Source organism: Manis javanica, chromosome 2, assembly GCF_040802235.1.
Source record: "Manis javanica isolate MJ-LG chromosome 2, MJ_LKY, whole genome shotgun sequence".
Lineage (NCBI taxonomy): Eukaryota > Metazoa > Chordata > Mammalia > Pholidota > Manidae > Manis > Manis javanica.
Genome location: NC_133157.1, coordinates 64854491 through 64870811, shown reverse-complemented (window position 1 = coordinate 64870811; position 16321 = coordinate 64854491). Strand labels below are relative to the sequence as shown.

At 39.3% G+C, this 16321-nt stretch overlaps 1 protein-coding gene across 4 annotated transcripts in view; it reads left to right on the top strand.

Moving 5' to 3' along the window:
- Positions 1-16321, top strand: part of DMRT2 (doublesex and mab-3 related transcription factor 2) — a 702131-nt gene that overhangs the window by 448564 nt on the left and 237246 nt on the right. Inside the window, exon 7 of one of the 4 annotated variants that reach the window (XM_073228610.1) lies at positions 80-201. The exons of the other annotated variants lie outside the window; for them this stretch is intronic. The gene's annotated coding sequence lies outside the window, so the exon portion shown is untranslated. Of the gene's footprint in view, positions 1-79; positions 202-16321 lie in introns of those variants that run through there. 4 annotated transcript variants of the gene reach the window in all.

The following is a 16321-nucleotide window of genomic DNA, read 5'->3' as shown; positions in this document are numbered from 1 at the left end:
ATCTGAACTTTTATTGTGTAAAATGATGTCAGTGGGAAAGCAATGAGTTCTTCTTATTTCTTTTTTCTTATCTCTATAGTTGTGTGGACAACAACCAACTGCTTCCTCTTCAGGAAGGTGTGTTTGCTTGTTAACAGTGCTGACATGGAGAAAAATCACATCAGGTGACACAGTCTGTCCCTCCATCATACAACTACTCTAGGTTCTGTATTTCTTGGTGACTGTTGCATCAATAGAGGGCCAAGTGACTGAGTTTGGACAATGGAATATGCTCAGAATCCATGTGTGCCACTTCCAGGCCTACTGCATGAAAACCTCCCACATCATCCTTCGTCCTGTCTTCAGCTATCTGCTGGTGGAGTGCAGAGGGTCTTGCGTAAGATTCTGAGGCTTTAGAGGATGACCGGGGCTACATGGAGAGCAACCCACTGACCAAGTGCATGCACACTGCATTTTGCTTGACTAACAAAGAAACTTGCATTCTGCTTAGCTTTTGACGGTTTGACATTTCTTATAGCAGCCATTGTTTCTTATGTTAACTGATATAACAAGTAAGACCCAGCATGAGTCAACTGTTATTAAAAAGACAGTATCACAATTAAGGGAGGGAATGGGAAGCCAAAAAGCAAAAATTGAAAAACCTTTTAATTTATTTTCTTCTCCCTTTTCTTTAATTAAAAAGGAGGATCTCAGAAATAAAGATTTTACTTATACATTCCTCTTTCCACTGTAACATCCCATCAAATCCTAATTCTCACAATGAGGATATCAAGGCTCAGAGAGGGGCATTAATTTCAGTGTCACTCTATTTAATGTTAGATCTGGGTCTTGAGCCAGAGCCAGCACATATTTTGTCTATGTCAATATGACATGAATCAATAAAGATCCTCTTAAAGGACCCTGTGCATCATCTGCCCCATAATGGGAAATCAGGGGGACTTCATCAGATGGATATACATTTATATGTATGGTTCATTTGTTCTCAAATATTTAACTGCTAATACAATTTTGAAAGCCACAGACTTTCAGCTCCATACTTCTAGGATTCTAAAGAAAAGGGGCACGTAACAGAGATGTGCTAACCTAGCTTAGCACTTGGATTATTTATTGGGTTTTATCCAAAGCATTCTCAAGCTTGATAATTTCACTTCATTTGATAGCCTTCTGTTTCAGTGGTGCTCTTTTGAAATGTCACTCTCCACAGTGCCCTACAAAGGAGAAAATTCTATTATGCAAAATACTTCTACTCCAAATGACATCACCATGTCACTTTGCCTTCCCTGCCTTCTTATAGTCCACCCCGAGCCTTTTGCAAACATAATTCAAAATGAATATTGCCTCTTTCATCAAGACTGGAATTTGAGGCTTTCTTTGAAATCACCTCGGCATATTCTTTCAGCCGAGGGTGCAGAATGACAAAATGAGACCTAAACATGCGGAAATGTTGGGTCCCTGATTGCTCCCTAGCTGACATTTGCCAGCTACCCAAATTGCCAAACACTCAAACTCCCGTTCTCTCCTTCTATCAGACTTGAGCTTACCTTTTCAGGTGTGAAATCACTGAGGAGCAAACATTGGCTTCTTATGGATTTGAGTTTCTGGATCTACTTTGTGCCGAGGTGAGGCCTGCCAGTCTCTGGATTCTCTGAGGTTAAAGGGGTCTTTCATGGGGAGTAGTGGCTCCAGAGACTGTCTTGTGGAGAGTTCCCAGTGTCAGGGTGTCTGTATTTTGGTATCAAGCATAGTGAACTCTCCAGATCTGCTTCGTTATTATCTGAAATTCTTAGCTTAGATCTAGAGGTGGCCTGGGAAGGGGTTCAGCATCATTTTAAGAGCAAGGAGTGGAAACAAACATTTAATATGTTTACCTCCAATTGACATTAAGAGTTATTTCTGGAGCATCTTATTTACAGGGATTCTGAGCCATGGCTCAGCAGAAAAGAACGTACTGGGTTTTAACCATGACCACTAGGGATGCCGCTGAGCCATGGCATTTATGTGCTATTTGCCAACTTTGAGCTAATTAAATCTTGAATGACACAGATATTGAAATCAAACCGCAGGAAGAATTTGTATTGGAGAGATGATTATGATGGCAGATGTAGCAGTGCCTGAATCCTATACTTCTTCTGTAATCCTGGGTAAATTACTTCTGTTCCTTAGTTTTATTTTCTTTGTGTATAATACTGCAGCTAACAATATATTCCTCACATGCTGGTTGGTTAATTAAACAAAATCATGCATATGAAATTATCATAGTGCACAATCCATGGTCTTTTCAAATAAACACTCATTCCTTCCCTCTACAGGCAACAGATAAACTTGAGATGTGACATATGATGGCATCTTTTCTTCTTTTCCCCATAAGATCAATGCACGTCAGTTCAGTTCCAGGGTATTGCCTCCTAACAATTTTACCCTAATTTCTATCCTTAAATGCATGTAACATAGCACCCCACAACAAAGGACTGTCCTGTGGCAAATACTTGTTAATTATCTTGTGCAGACAAGTTATAAATAAAAAAGGTTATTTGTTTTCAAGGAGTTGTGTGATTAACATTGCAGATTATGAAGGTAGAAAGGTATAATGGCTTTTCTAGCAGGGAAAGTTCTGGATAGATTTGCCTGGGAGTGTGCTCCTAATTTATTCCAAGGTAGTTTTCCAGAGATTTTCCACTGAAGATTTCAAATCTTCGATCTAGGAGTCTCGTTACAAGGAGACTCCACATCAACTCAGTTTGGGGGAGTATAATCAGAAATGTGAGGAGCTGGTTTGTCTCTTTCACCCAAATCCTAAATGATTAGGATCTGAAGCTTGAGTAGATAGACCAAAGAGGTAGCTCTGGTTCATGTTCTCTGCAGTTGAAAAAGCAATAGCTACAGTATCAGCTCTCTGTGTACAGGAGTTAAGCCCTTCACAAGTGTCAAAATGTCTGGCAAAAGAGAAATTTGGCTGGATGCCTGTAAGACTACTTCAGAAAGTTCCTTTGGCTCTATTGTTCTTTATATAATGGGAATCAGAGACAGAACCAGGACTCTCTCTCACCATCTTTGCTTTACGTTTCCCTGAATGCTAGCTTCTGCTTCATTCTCTCAAGAGGTGTTGGTGGCAGGTAGGGAGTAATGAGGGAGACCACAGGCCATGTCTTGCTAACCACAGAGAACAGGGTTCTCTTCTTCCATCTTGAGTTTAACAGATCTTGGAGAAGGCATTTGACTGTCAAGACTTGAGTCATTGATCTGTTCTTGAACTGTGCCCAAGACTGGCTCACATTGAATCATATGACTGAGATTATGGTGGGGATACAGGTGAGGTAATGCCTGGATGCTGTGACAGCCAGCCTCTGCTAGAACCACATGGACTGAAGAAACTTTTATTAGATATGGGGGTAGAAATGGGTGGTGCAATTTTGGACAAGCAACAATAAACATATACTTATTAGTGTTATTAGCCTTGTTAGTGGAAGTGGATGTCCTCAATATGGAAGTTCTTTCAGAGTTAGATTGCTCTATAGCAACACTTCATTTACTGTCAATATTATATCATCAAACAAAATTCAGGTACAAACTTTTTATAGAAGTCTACAATTGCCAAGTTCAAACGACTTTAGATTCCCTGGACCTAATCAATCTCAATATCGATCACGTTTTCCCATTTTGCTTCCCTACTACCAACTTTCTCACACATTCTCTCCATGGCTTGAAAATATCTTCTTTGCCTTCTTTTCAGTGGGAATGAAGTACTTGAAAGGGCTATTATAATTCTTCTTACCTTATCTTTATGGAGATCTCATTTAAGTCAATAAGTCAATATGTTTGAAAAGGATTTTAGGGAGGTTTTGTATAGAGGGGAAGACACTGGTAAAGTAGCTCTGTTCTTGAAACTTCCAAAAATGCAGCTATAGCAGAAAGAAAAAAAAAGAACTGGAAAGATAACCAAGCTGTGGTTAGCAAACTCTTTAGATTCTTTTGGAATAGGTTATATGCCTGATTAGGTTTGTGATTGAAGATGCCACTGGAGAAAAGGGGCTCCATTTGATGTCAGGCATGCATTGCTTTTGTTATGCTACATGGTAGATATTTTTCGATGACGGCAAGAGATTTTGCTTCCTGGATTTGCCATGAAAACCCTAGTTTTCAAAAATGTAGCCCTTGGCATGACATCAAAGCACCTGCATTCTCCTTAAATGGGGTGGCTTCTTGGGAGTTCCTACTTAGTAACTCAAAATGGATGAGGTGTGAAACCAAACTGCATTTATCTACATGACAACCACAATCCACTGTATCACTAAAGGGAGCAATTGTGTTCCATTTTGAAAGGACAGGGTGGGCAGAAAATTGAGTCAAGTATCACCATCTCATATGCAACTCCTAATTTTTATCTCTTGAATCATTGTGGGTGGGAAGAAGGCAAGGACAGGAAAAAAAACCCCAAATATCTGAGCATTGACTCTAAGAAGACTTTCACGATACTGTTGAACAAAATAAGAGCCTAAATATTAATTCATCACTGTTAGTACTATGATCATTGATTTGTTTGCTGAAGTGAAAATGCTGGAAGAGGCTTCTCATGTGTGAGTAGATCTGGACAAGTCACTGGAACAGGTCTCCTTTTTAGCACATCTAGGTTTTTATGTTAGAACATTAGCCAGTCATATAAATGGAGCTAGATGGCTGTTGGGATTCTAGCTCTGAAGCCACACACTTGATGTCCACCACTTTTCCAAAGGCTAGTCTTCTCATTTGAACTTTGGTTACCTCTTAAATGAAGATTATAGACAAGCTAACACTTTATTCTATACAACTAATTTATGCATTATTGTGAATGAGCATTTGAACTTCAGGGTTCTGGTGTTTGGTAATTGAATCATTCTGGTTCTGATTCAGGGAACACTGTGAAGATTAGAGATGGGCAGGGGCACAGACTAGTGAGGCCTGAGTTGAGAGCAACTGCTCCTAAAATTTTCTCAGCTTACCTGGATTGATGACTAACTTCCACTTGTTGCCAAAAGGCAGGAATGCATTTCAGCTCACCAACTATTGGGAAAGTGTGGAGGAAAGAGCACTGAGCTCAGAGTTTTAAGACCTCAGTTACCAGCTGTGTGATTTTAGAGAAGTCATTTGATCTCTACAAGCTTCTGTTTCCACAGCTGTAGAACATGGCTAATACCTCTCTCTGGCATTGATGTGAGGATTAAATGAGCCAACACATATAAAGCACTATATAAATGTATTCCTATTATTATCTGAGGTATTTAAAACATCAGAGGTGAGGTGTAAAATCTTGCAATCTACTCATTAGCTCTGTCAGAGAGAAGGAGAAAGGATTAAATCTGGCAGGTACTAAGCTTCCAGTTTGATTTAAGCTCTTCCCTCCCACTCCCTATTTGCAAAGAGTTTTCTTCCATTGTTGAGAGTCACTGGAGCTTGGACCAATTACTTGTGTTGACAAGTCATTAGAGAAAGTCATAAGCACCTGGCTCTGAAGTCTAGGTGCCCAGTGGTAGCTCCAGAGCCTACCAGGTTGGTGCAATGTGGAGGAATATCTGTCCTTCCCTGCCCTGGGCACAGACTGGCCTGGCAGAGGTGGAGCCCCAGACACATTAACTCTGCTTTTAAAAGTGAAGAAGGTTGAGACATTAGTGACGTGAGCTTTTTAATGGGTTTATTGTTTGCTTTTATCAGAGGTATAGTCTTTCTTACATTGTCTACTCACTCAGCGCATGTGACCGTCCTTGAAGTGGTCAGTTGAGATTTGCTTAATGTAAATATGTGTTCCTAGCTATTGTTGATTTTTGTCCACTACAAGGTAATTATAGAAAAAATTTGTAAAATGAATATATGTATCTTTTAAATTATGCAAGGAGGTTGTTTTAAGTTAAAACATTATAATAGCAATACAAAATGGTTGAGAAATGAACTTATACCATGAAATTAAGTCGGAAGACCATTAACTGAAGATGTATGTCTTAATATGTATACATACATACACATATATGTACCTGTACATTATATACATATATATGTACACATATAGACACAGATATATTTACATTGTGGTGTGCTGGTAAATGTTTAATAATTAGCACTCCAAAAAAAAAAGCCCCAGTTTGTAGTGTTTGGGAATTTCCATCATGTAAGTACTCCTACTGTGGCTGATTTCAAGCTACCACAGTGATACCACTGAATGCGGAGTTAGGATGGGATGTGAACAGTCACTTATGAGAGCAGTGGGGGCTGGCTTCAGCACACCACTGGATGGATAGACACCCAGTCTATCTACTGGGTGTATGTACACAACATACATATAAAAATCTATAAATCATACAAAGTGAGTTTGCTATTAAACATTATAGTTTATGGTATTAATAACAGCTTCCCCTTGATAAGGATTACAGAGTTCTTTGGGTACAGTCTGAAGGAATTGTGTTTGGCCCATCCTGTCTGGAGTCTGCATTTTCATCCTCTTGGTTCTTCACTAAATTTCCTCTGTAGGCAGCCTTATAAAGAGTCTTGTATAGATCAATCATGGAAGAATTCAGCTGGGCAAAGTACCATTATTCTAGATTGTCCAAGAGAGTTCCTAGTTTGTAGGTGACTCACCAACAGCTATAGGGGAACCACTGCTGTTGAGGGTAGAACTCTGCAGTGACAGCAAACAGCAGGAGAGAGAGCAGGTACACACACACACACACACACACAGCCGACCTGGTTTCACACACACACACACACACACACACACAGAGGCAGCCAACTTGGTTTGGTGTGGCCTGTGCTTGTTCTCTGGGCAGGCCTACAGCCAGGGGGAGAGGTTCACCATGCACTGTGACTTCAGTGTGCTAGGAAACCTTCCTTTTCTCTCCCTTCCAAAGAATCTTCCTACCAGCCTTGAAGTCTGGAAACCTGCAATTCTTCATTTTATATATTCTTCACAACCATTAGGGATCATTTCATTCCCATGAATAATGTTTTCCTTTTAGAGACCTTAGCCTAATGGGAGAAAAGGGGGCCACAGGATAGGGGGAAAAAAAGCAAAGAAATGAAAGATCAGCAAAAATGCAAACATAAACTTGCCTTCTATGCAGTTTGGCCTAAGATAGCCTACCAGACGACAGCCCTATTTTCCTTTGTTCTGGCCGCTTCCAGCTCACCTCCCCACTTACAGATCTGCCCCTAACTTACTCTCACCTGTACTTTGGTTGAAGCTCACATAGAGACTAGATCCAAAACCCTAAATTGTTTTGAGGGCTTTCATAACAAGTCACCATCCATTTGTTAAAATTCAACATTGTAGATCATCCCTGCTTTTGAAGGGCTCACAGTTTCTTGGGAGAGACACTAAAGAAAAAGAATAATTACTCTGCAACTATGTAATTTGTCCTATGAAAGAGTTACTTTCAAAGGGCTTGATGGAACCAGGGAAAACATTATCCATCAGTTATTAGTGAATCCAGAAAAAGTACTATCCATCAGTTATCAGTAGGTGGCTTGGAATTAGATGGCCTTGTTCAGGTACTGATCTCATGTTTTCTAGTGGTGAAACTTTGGGCAGGTTGCTTAACTTCTCTGACTTTAATAGTAAACTTTCCTTAATAATGTATATTATGTAAGGTGTTTACACTGTAACATAACTTCCGTGAGTCCTGGCTCTTAATTTTGTTCACTGCTGTATCTCTACCAAGTAGAACCACAATAGGTGGTCAATATATATTTGTAAAAAAAAAAAAAAGTCAGGTAAAGTGCTAAGTATCTATAGGTATTTGATAAATAGTAGCTGTTATTAATTAAACCCTCAGAGGAGATGAATAGTAATTCTGTCTATGGAATTAGAGAATACTTATAGAATTGTCATCTTGAATGAGCGGCTAAAGTAATCAGGGGAGGAAGGTCAGCTGGCCTTCTAGGGAGAGGAAATAGCTTGGAGGGCAGTCATGAATGGCCTGACAATTCAAGGAGGGGTGAAACGTTAGCTTGAATGGGGATGTGGTTGCCTAAACTGGCCACAGCCACCCACCAGCTCCACTGGAAATCTGCTTCTTTCTGAGCTAACCACAGGTACAGGTCTCCCTACAATTTCCCTAATAAGAACGGTCATCACTTACATAGTGCTCCCTGAATGCTAAGTGTGTGCCGTACATGAACTTGTTTAATACTTATAACACTCCCTTGAAATAAGTACTATTATAGCCCATTTTAAGATGAGGAAAGTAAAGCAAACGAGGGGTCAGTTAACTCACCAAAGGTCCCTGGGCAGTGACTACAGGAGTCAGGTTCAAAGCCGGACTTTTTGGCTCCAGAATCTTGCTCTTTGTGCTTTTGCCAAGTCACTTCTAAGTCATGACCAGATTGATTTTGTGGTCAACAGTAGTGCTGCTCATCAAAATCTCCAGTCTTACAAGGAGAAGGATGGCCATGTAACTTACTTGAGGCAACCTAATGTGATCAGAAATAATGCCTTTTACTTTCATGCCTTTCATGTCCTCCCCCAGCTGTAAGGAGGATAGTTTAGCTCCAGAATAGTGAAGCCTCTGTCAGCCTAAACTGCTAGGTCTTTGTATAGAAGACAGTTGCCTTGGAAAGATGAGGGGGTCCACAAGAGTGTAAGAGAAAGAATTAAATTTTATTGTAGCAGATGTGGGGATTGTTAGTGTAATACAGCCCAGTCTGCCCTCCCAGATGCAGCTGCCTGTGCCCGGGCCCAGACCCTGGTGCTGATTATATGGGCACCGGGCTCGAGTTCCTGAGCTAACTCTTCCTTCCTAGCCCTTCCCTCTGCCCATTCATCTGGGTGCCCCTTGTTTTTTTGTGGGGGTAATGTGCCTAATATCCCAGTCCATTCCTAGTAGCTCACATAGTGATTTGTGTGTGCCCACTGCACTTTCCCAGAAGCTGAAGTTTTGGCTCAGAATGCCTATCTGTATATTGGCCAATCAGATATCTGCCTGGCTATGTTGCTATGAGATTACCCACCTGATACTGTGATAGACCCAGATAAAGCACTTTTTTCCCAATTTCTTTGTCTCCTGGAAGCTACATTGTGGAATGTTTCTGGATATTGTGATATTTCCTTGGTAAGCCTCTTGCATTTGGCCCTTCACTCCCCTACTGGGTCAGGGCTATGGTCTCATTCTGAGGTTCCCGGCACTGCCTCTTATTTATAGTTATGGATTTTTGATTCTCTTCTCAGTTAAAGCCACTTTACATATGCCCAGAATGTCCATGGTAGCAATTCAGAAACTTCATGGGTGTTGATGGATTTGACTCAACTTCCAGTAACACATTTCAGCATCATTCCTTGGATCTTTTTAATGGTCTTCCTGTTCTGCTATTACCAAACGTGAAAAAAATAAGTTAGAATGAATATTTAATATGTGAAAACTGGGCAAGGAGCAAAAAGGGAAACTTTGTATTAACAAGTGTACAATATTGTTTTAGTTACAGATAATTGTGGCAGACAGAATTCTAAGAAGGACTCCAAGATTCCTGTCCCCTGGGTGTACACACCCTTCTCCTTGGGTGTGAGCAGGAATTGTGAATATGATAGGATATTACTTAAATGATTACACTGGATATCAGAAGCTTTTGTAGATGTAATTAAGTTTCATAATCAGTTGATTTTCAGTTAATCAAAACACAGATTTTCATGGATGAGTCTGATATTATCAAGTAAGTCCTTAAAAGAGACAGGAATGACTGCTATTCTTCTGCTGACCTAAAATTAAGCAAAAGTCATGCTGTAAATTGCCCAGGGAGGGGACTGGTGATTAGGAGCTGACAGTGGTTTCCAGTTGACAGCCAGAAAGAAAATGGGTAAGCCTCTTGCACTGTACAACACTTGAATGAGTTTGGAAAGGGTCTCTCAACTCCAGAAAAAACTATGGCCCCACTAATCCCTTTATTTTGGCTTTGCATAATCCTGAGCAGAGAGCCAGTTAGTATTCTGGGATTCTGACATACACAAACTATGAGATAATGAATGCCTCTTGTTTTAAGCCACTAAACATGTAGTAATTTGTTATGCAGCAATATAAAATAATAGAATAATCAATTGTTCAAATGGGGAGTAAAGTAACTAATAGGATAACAATATACATAGGAGGAAAGAGTTTTAGTAAATGGAAGGTCATCATGAATGACTTTAAATTGGTAAAAAGATAAAGAAAACTTAGATTTTTATGGGGTAAGAAAATAATAGTCCCATTGACCTCCATGCAGAGTAATTCATTATAATTACATATCTTTTTATATTTAAAAATTGTTATATTAATGTTCATATCTTTATTAAGATGCAAATGATATAAAATAAACTAAGCATGTTTAGAGTATATAATCTGACATGCTTTGACCTATGTATGTATCTGAAATCATCAGGACAATAAGATTGTGAATATATCTATCACTCCCAAGAGTTAGGTCTGACTCCTTTGTGATTCCTTTATAATCCTGCACTCCACAATAGGGGGCAACAGGCCAACTGGCAACTTAAATCACGAATATTAAATTATTTTCAGCTCTTTCTTACAGTTTTCTCCTCACAGTACACATGTTAAAACCAGTCTCCTTTATAGATTGGTAATCTCACGTCTGGCTCAGTGTGGAACCAGTAGGGGAGTGGAGGGTAATAGAAAAGGAAAGGGGAGAAAAAGACTCTTATGCCCCAGTTTTCAGAAAAATGATTGTTAATGCAACAATTAGGAGTTTTGGTATGTAGATACAAGTCAGAAAGTAACACAACCTATAGAATGTATTAGTCAGGAAAGAAAACAAAACAGGTGTTCTTTTTACCTTTTTCCAAGTCCAGTGGTTAATTAACCCATCCATCCTTTAACTCCCCAGCCTTACTCATACACATCTGTTAGCTTTTCTGTGTTTTACCTCCAGATCATTTCTGACTCTACCTACCACATAGAAAATTAGTAATGGAGAAGGACAACAGTGACTTCTTTTTCTCTTGGACATCTGTTAGATCATTCACTTAGGAAATACTTGTTTTCAGAACTAGCAGGACATGTTTTACTTCAGGAATACGAAAGAAACCTTAATTTTTTTTTCCAATGAGATATATAAAATAGGCCGTGTCTTTCATTTTTTAGACTTCCTGAAACTCAGAGGTTCAAAAAGTGAAAAAAATTAAGAATAATTATCTCTTATGGTTCATATTTGACCTATATGAAGGTTGAGGTTTTTAGAAATACCATTAAGTAATTTTATGCATCTTAATGTAAGTTCTTCAACATAAAGGTATGAAGTTTTGCAATTGGGTCCCAGTTAACCTTTAAAAACTTAGCTCATTCCAATATAAATTCCTTATCACTTCAGGTGAGGTGATGTTTTCAAGACTGTTACTGATGTTTCCTGCTTTATACCATTTCACCATTCTTCAGAGCACTTCACTCAGAGCACATTCTCTCTTCTGATGCTTTTAGTATCCCTGTGATGCAGACAGGGCAAGTGGCTTTAATTCCCACTTAAAGAAATACAGGAAAACTAAAGATCAAAGAGATTAACTTGCCAAAGGCTGCTCAGTGGTATTGCTCAGATTAAAACCCAGATCTTCTAGGTTGTTCTCACCCAGGCCTATCTGTGCTCATTTCTCAATAAGTGTGATTTTAATAAACTGTACCACAGAATGGGTAAGAGGTGATATGTATTTTATTGCCTTACAGTACATTCTTCATGAAGGAATTCCTTACAAACCATTTCTCCATCTCAGAGAAATCAAACCAGCAGTTACTTAAGAATTAGAGTTCTGCTAAAACACTCTTTAAGAAAGACAGTCCTGAAACAGTTAAGGGTCAAAATTAAATACCCTGATTTTAGTTCCCTCTTGTGCAGGAAAAGACAAAAGCATAGCAGTTGTGCAAGTTCCTGCAGGCAAAGTAAAGGATGGAAAAGGTCCTCCCCATCTGTGTTTATTATGACAAATGCTGTTTAATCTTTCACCTTCAGTTCCAATTGCCAGATTTTTTTTGTTAAAAAATAAGAAAAAAATGATGACAACATGAAAATAGGAGGTAAGGCCCTTTAGAGTCCTTATTGTCTACAGAAAAATTCTAAGCAAATCTCTGCTCTGGGCTCCACCTGTCAGCTCCTAACTGAAGGAGAAAGGCAGAAAATGGGCCCTGTAATTTCCATGTGAATAGGGAAAACTGTTCCCCACATCCACTGCTCAGGGTAGCACAAATGAAAATGTTAGAAGACAGAGTTACCAGCGGGAATAACAAACCCAACCAAACAAAAGGCAAACAGGAATATTTGTTTTCTTGTTCAGACAATGCCAAGAGTGGAAAAATAAAACATTTTAATGCCAAGAAAGAAACATCTACCACGGAGCAGTGGGTGACGTGCCTCTAAGGCCGCCTAGCTGATGCTTCAGGCCCTCATGGGCTCTGGGTGCTCCATCTCTTGATAGGATGATCATGAAGGGTGGAAAAAGTGGTGGAAGTGAAGATGCTATGTACCAGTGGGTGTGTGGGTAGGGCAGAAGCTGGCATCTCTTGGGCTATCAATTTAGCCACCCAGAATGGTATCGGAGCCATCCTTCCATCTGCCTTGGAACTGTCTGGGGATGAAGTGGCTTATTTGGGGAAACTTGTTGTTTTAGTCTTAGTTACATTTTCCCCTCACCTTCCAATCTCCTTTCTCCCCTCCAGTCTTGAGACATATTTCCATGTGGCTCCCGTTTGCTCAGTTCATCCTCATTCCATGACGTTTAATTCTCTTGCACTAACCACCTCTAGGAAACAAATGTCTGCAGAAAACCTGGAACTGCTAAGAAATGTCTTCTCCCTCCTTGCCCAGGCCTGTGCTAAGCAGTGACCCATCACAGCCCAGTTCCAGCCCAGCTTCCCATGAGTCTCCTCTCCATTTGCTCCAGAGGGAGCAAGTCACATGGGTGACAGAGTAGCTTGAGGCAACTGGAGCCTGGCTGCCCTGAGACTTCTTGCTCCCTGGGGGAAGGGACCTGCTTGCTTACTGCTTGCTTCAAAAGGTGCCAAGCCTTGAGCCCTTGGGGCACATGATCGATGCATGTGTAGGTGTCATCTGTGGCCATTGTGTCACTGCTTTGGGATGGAGTATTCTAGGACAGGACTTTGGGAACGGGGAACCAGCACACCATGGCCCTGCTGTTCTCTGTGCTGTGAGTTACAAACTGTTGCTTGGTTCCATTGAGTCTTGTCTCAGTTTGGCAGCTATGGAGCTTTGGCAAATGAGCTTGCTTGCTGGCTTAGTACGTGGGGGTGGGGTTCTTCCTTGCCAGAGTGTTTCATAATCTGTACTTCCTTTTAGTGTGGAATACGCACCTGTTTAATGACCCCATTAAATGAGTCCTCAGGACTGGCCAAATCAATCTGGGCTCTTTTCCCTTAGAAACCTGGTTGTGATCCACTTCGCTCATACTGTTTCCTTTACTTGAAGTTTTCTTTCCCCATCTTACACCTTGCCCAAATCCTCCCCTGCCATTAAGGGCCCTCTCTAATGCCACCACATCTGAGCCTGATGTGATTAGCCTCTTCTTCCTTTGACCTTCCATAGGATATTATACGCATATCTCACATGACATTGGTATAGGATTCTATTTAAGTATTTTCAATTTTCTTCCAAAACAATAGGTATTTGTTGAATACTTAATATATATAAGGAACTGAGCTATAGCAAGAAATGCTGGAAATGCAAAGAAAAATAAAATATGGTCCCTATGTGCATTAATTCAGTCTATTAACCCGACAGTCCTGTATAAAGAAGTTCTGTTACAAGGATATGACTAATATGCTGTTGTAGCTCAGCAGGGGCTACAACTTTTTTCCCTGAATGGAAGGTATGGGAAAGCTTTAGAAATGAAGTACCTTTTTTCCTGTGTTTGTCATTTATGTCTATTATACCCATGGGCACAGGGCTTTTCTGCCTTACTAGTTCATTAAAAAAGTGTGTTTTCCCATTTTTGAATCCCTCAAAATACACTAAAGCATTCATTTAGTTCATTAACTTAAATATTTATTTTGTTAGTATTACATTTACCTAGTATATTTACTGCATACCACTAGGTACAAGGTAATAAACTTGGGACCATGGAATATGTGCCTTTCCTATAAAGGTACCCATATTTAGGGAAATTCAGCCTCATCGTAACTGATGTTTGTAGGGCTGTTCCCAGATAATCCAGTGGTCCTATGGTGATATGTTCCAATTTTTATTTAAGATATTCAGGTGCAAATAAAAGAATGATATATTTCTTTAAATAATACAATATTTCAAATGGATCATACTCTTTTTTTTACATAGTTTCTGTACATAGCATCCTTCTATTGATTCTTAAATGCTCAGCTCAAATGGCATCTCCTCTCAAAGTCTTTGTTGATCTGTACCTTTAGGCAAAATAGTTTTACTGCTCCCTCTTCTCCACTCCAGTATTATTATCATTATTCTATTGTAGGTTTAAAAAAAATGTTTTGGTTTCCCCTTTAACAGTGAGCTCCTTGAAGGCAAGTATTTTATCAGTGGTGTTTATTTTACTAGGGCCTACAGAGTTTTTGGCACTTAGAAGGTACTAAATAAATATTTAATGCATGATCCCAGCTACAGCATTTCCTTATCAAGATTTCCGATGTCTAATCAAGCAACGGTAGTCAAACACACTTTTGTTTGTGTTTGAAACAAAGTGATTTTGAATGCTGTAGTGACTAATAAATAAATTTAGTCTAAGGACTTGTATTTAGAACATATGAATAACGCTTACAAGTCAAGATGAAGTAGAATGACATTTCAAGAAAAAATAGACAAAGATTTAAGCAGACATTTCACAAAAGATCTATAACTGACCAATATGTTATGAAAAGATGGTTGATTTCACTCATCATCAGGGAAATACAAATCAAACCCCAATGAGATACCATTTCATGTTTTTGAGATTGGCTCCAGTGAAAGGACGGGCAGTACCAAATATTCGTAAGAATGTGGATCAACCTGTCAGAACATAGTTAGTGGGAGTGTGAAAGGTTATAGCTACTTTTGAAGCCAGTTTGACTCTTTTGTTCTAACATTAAACGTGCCGTCCACCTATGCTATGACCCAGTAATTCCAGTCTTAGGGATTTACCCAAGAGAAATGAAACCCTATGTCCTCACAAAGATTTGCACACAGAAGTTGACAGTAGCTTTAAACCAGAAATAATCTGAGTGGCTATCAGCAGCTGAATGAATAAACAGAATGGGGTACATCACACAGTGGAATTCTACTCAGCATTTAAAAGGAATGCACTACAGCATAGAGAATATAGTCAATAATATTGTAATATCTTCCTATGTGGACAGATAGTAACTATACTTATTGGGTTAAGCACTTAATAATGCAGATAACTGTCGAACCACTGTGTTGCATACTTGAAACCAATATAATATTGTATATCAACTACAACTAAAAATACGTTTTTAAAAATAAAAGGCATGAACTACAGAAACATACATCAACATGGATAAAACTCAAGATTATTTTGCTGAGTGAAGACTAAAAATAATTCCATTTACATAGAATCCTAGAAAATACAAACTCATCTATAGAGACAGAATGAAGATCAATGATTGCCTAGGAATGGGGTGGCCAAGTTAGTGATGGATTGAAAAAGTGCACAAGGAAATTTTAGGAGTCATAGAATTTTTTGGTGTCTTGACTATGGTGGTAGTTACATTGGCATATACATGAAACTAGCCAAAGTGTCTATTTTATATGTTTATTATATGCAACTTTATTATATGCAAATTATATGCAAAATTATATCTCAATAAATTATAAATTTAGAAAGCAATAAAATACTTTGAAAAAATATAAATACTGTTTTTCATAAAACTATGCTAGAAATAAAGTTAAATGTCAAAACACAATCAGAAAAATACCATGAGAGATGCCCAGCTCACTGTCACTACGTCTGCCCACCCTAAGCACAATCCATGCCCAAAGGAGGGGTCACCTACTCCGCATGAATAGCACTTGGAACGCCCTGAGAGTGACTTCAAGGTACAGACTATGGGACTAATGCTGGAAGCACGGGACGATTGAGGGGACTGTTATTTACAGTGCAGATATTGCATTGGAATAAAGCCAGTGTGAGAAATCTTGATGGCATGTTTTTCACTGGACCAAATTCCTTAATAATGCTGGTGGTACAAGATTAGGCAAATACTAGGAGCATCCTTCCTGGCTGGCAGTATTACACCAGGCCTCTACATTTAGCAATGATGCTTTGGGTTGTGAAGCCATGTAAGAGTGAGGAGTGGTACAGCAGGATTCTGTCCACCAGGAGCATACGGTCAATGGGGAAAATTTG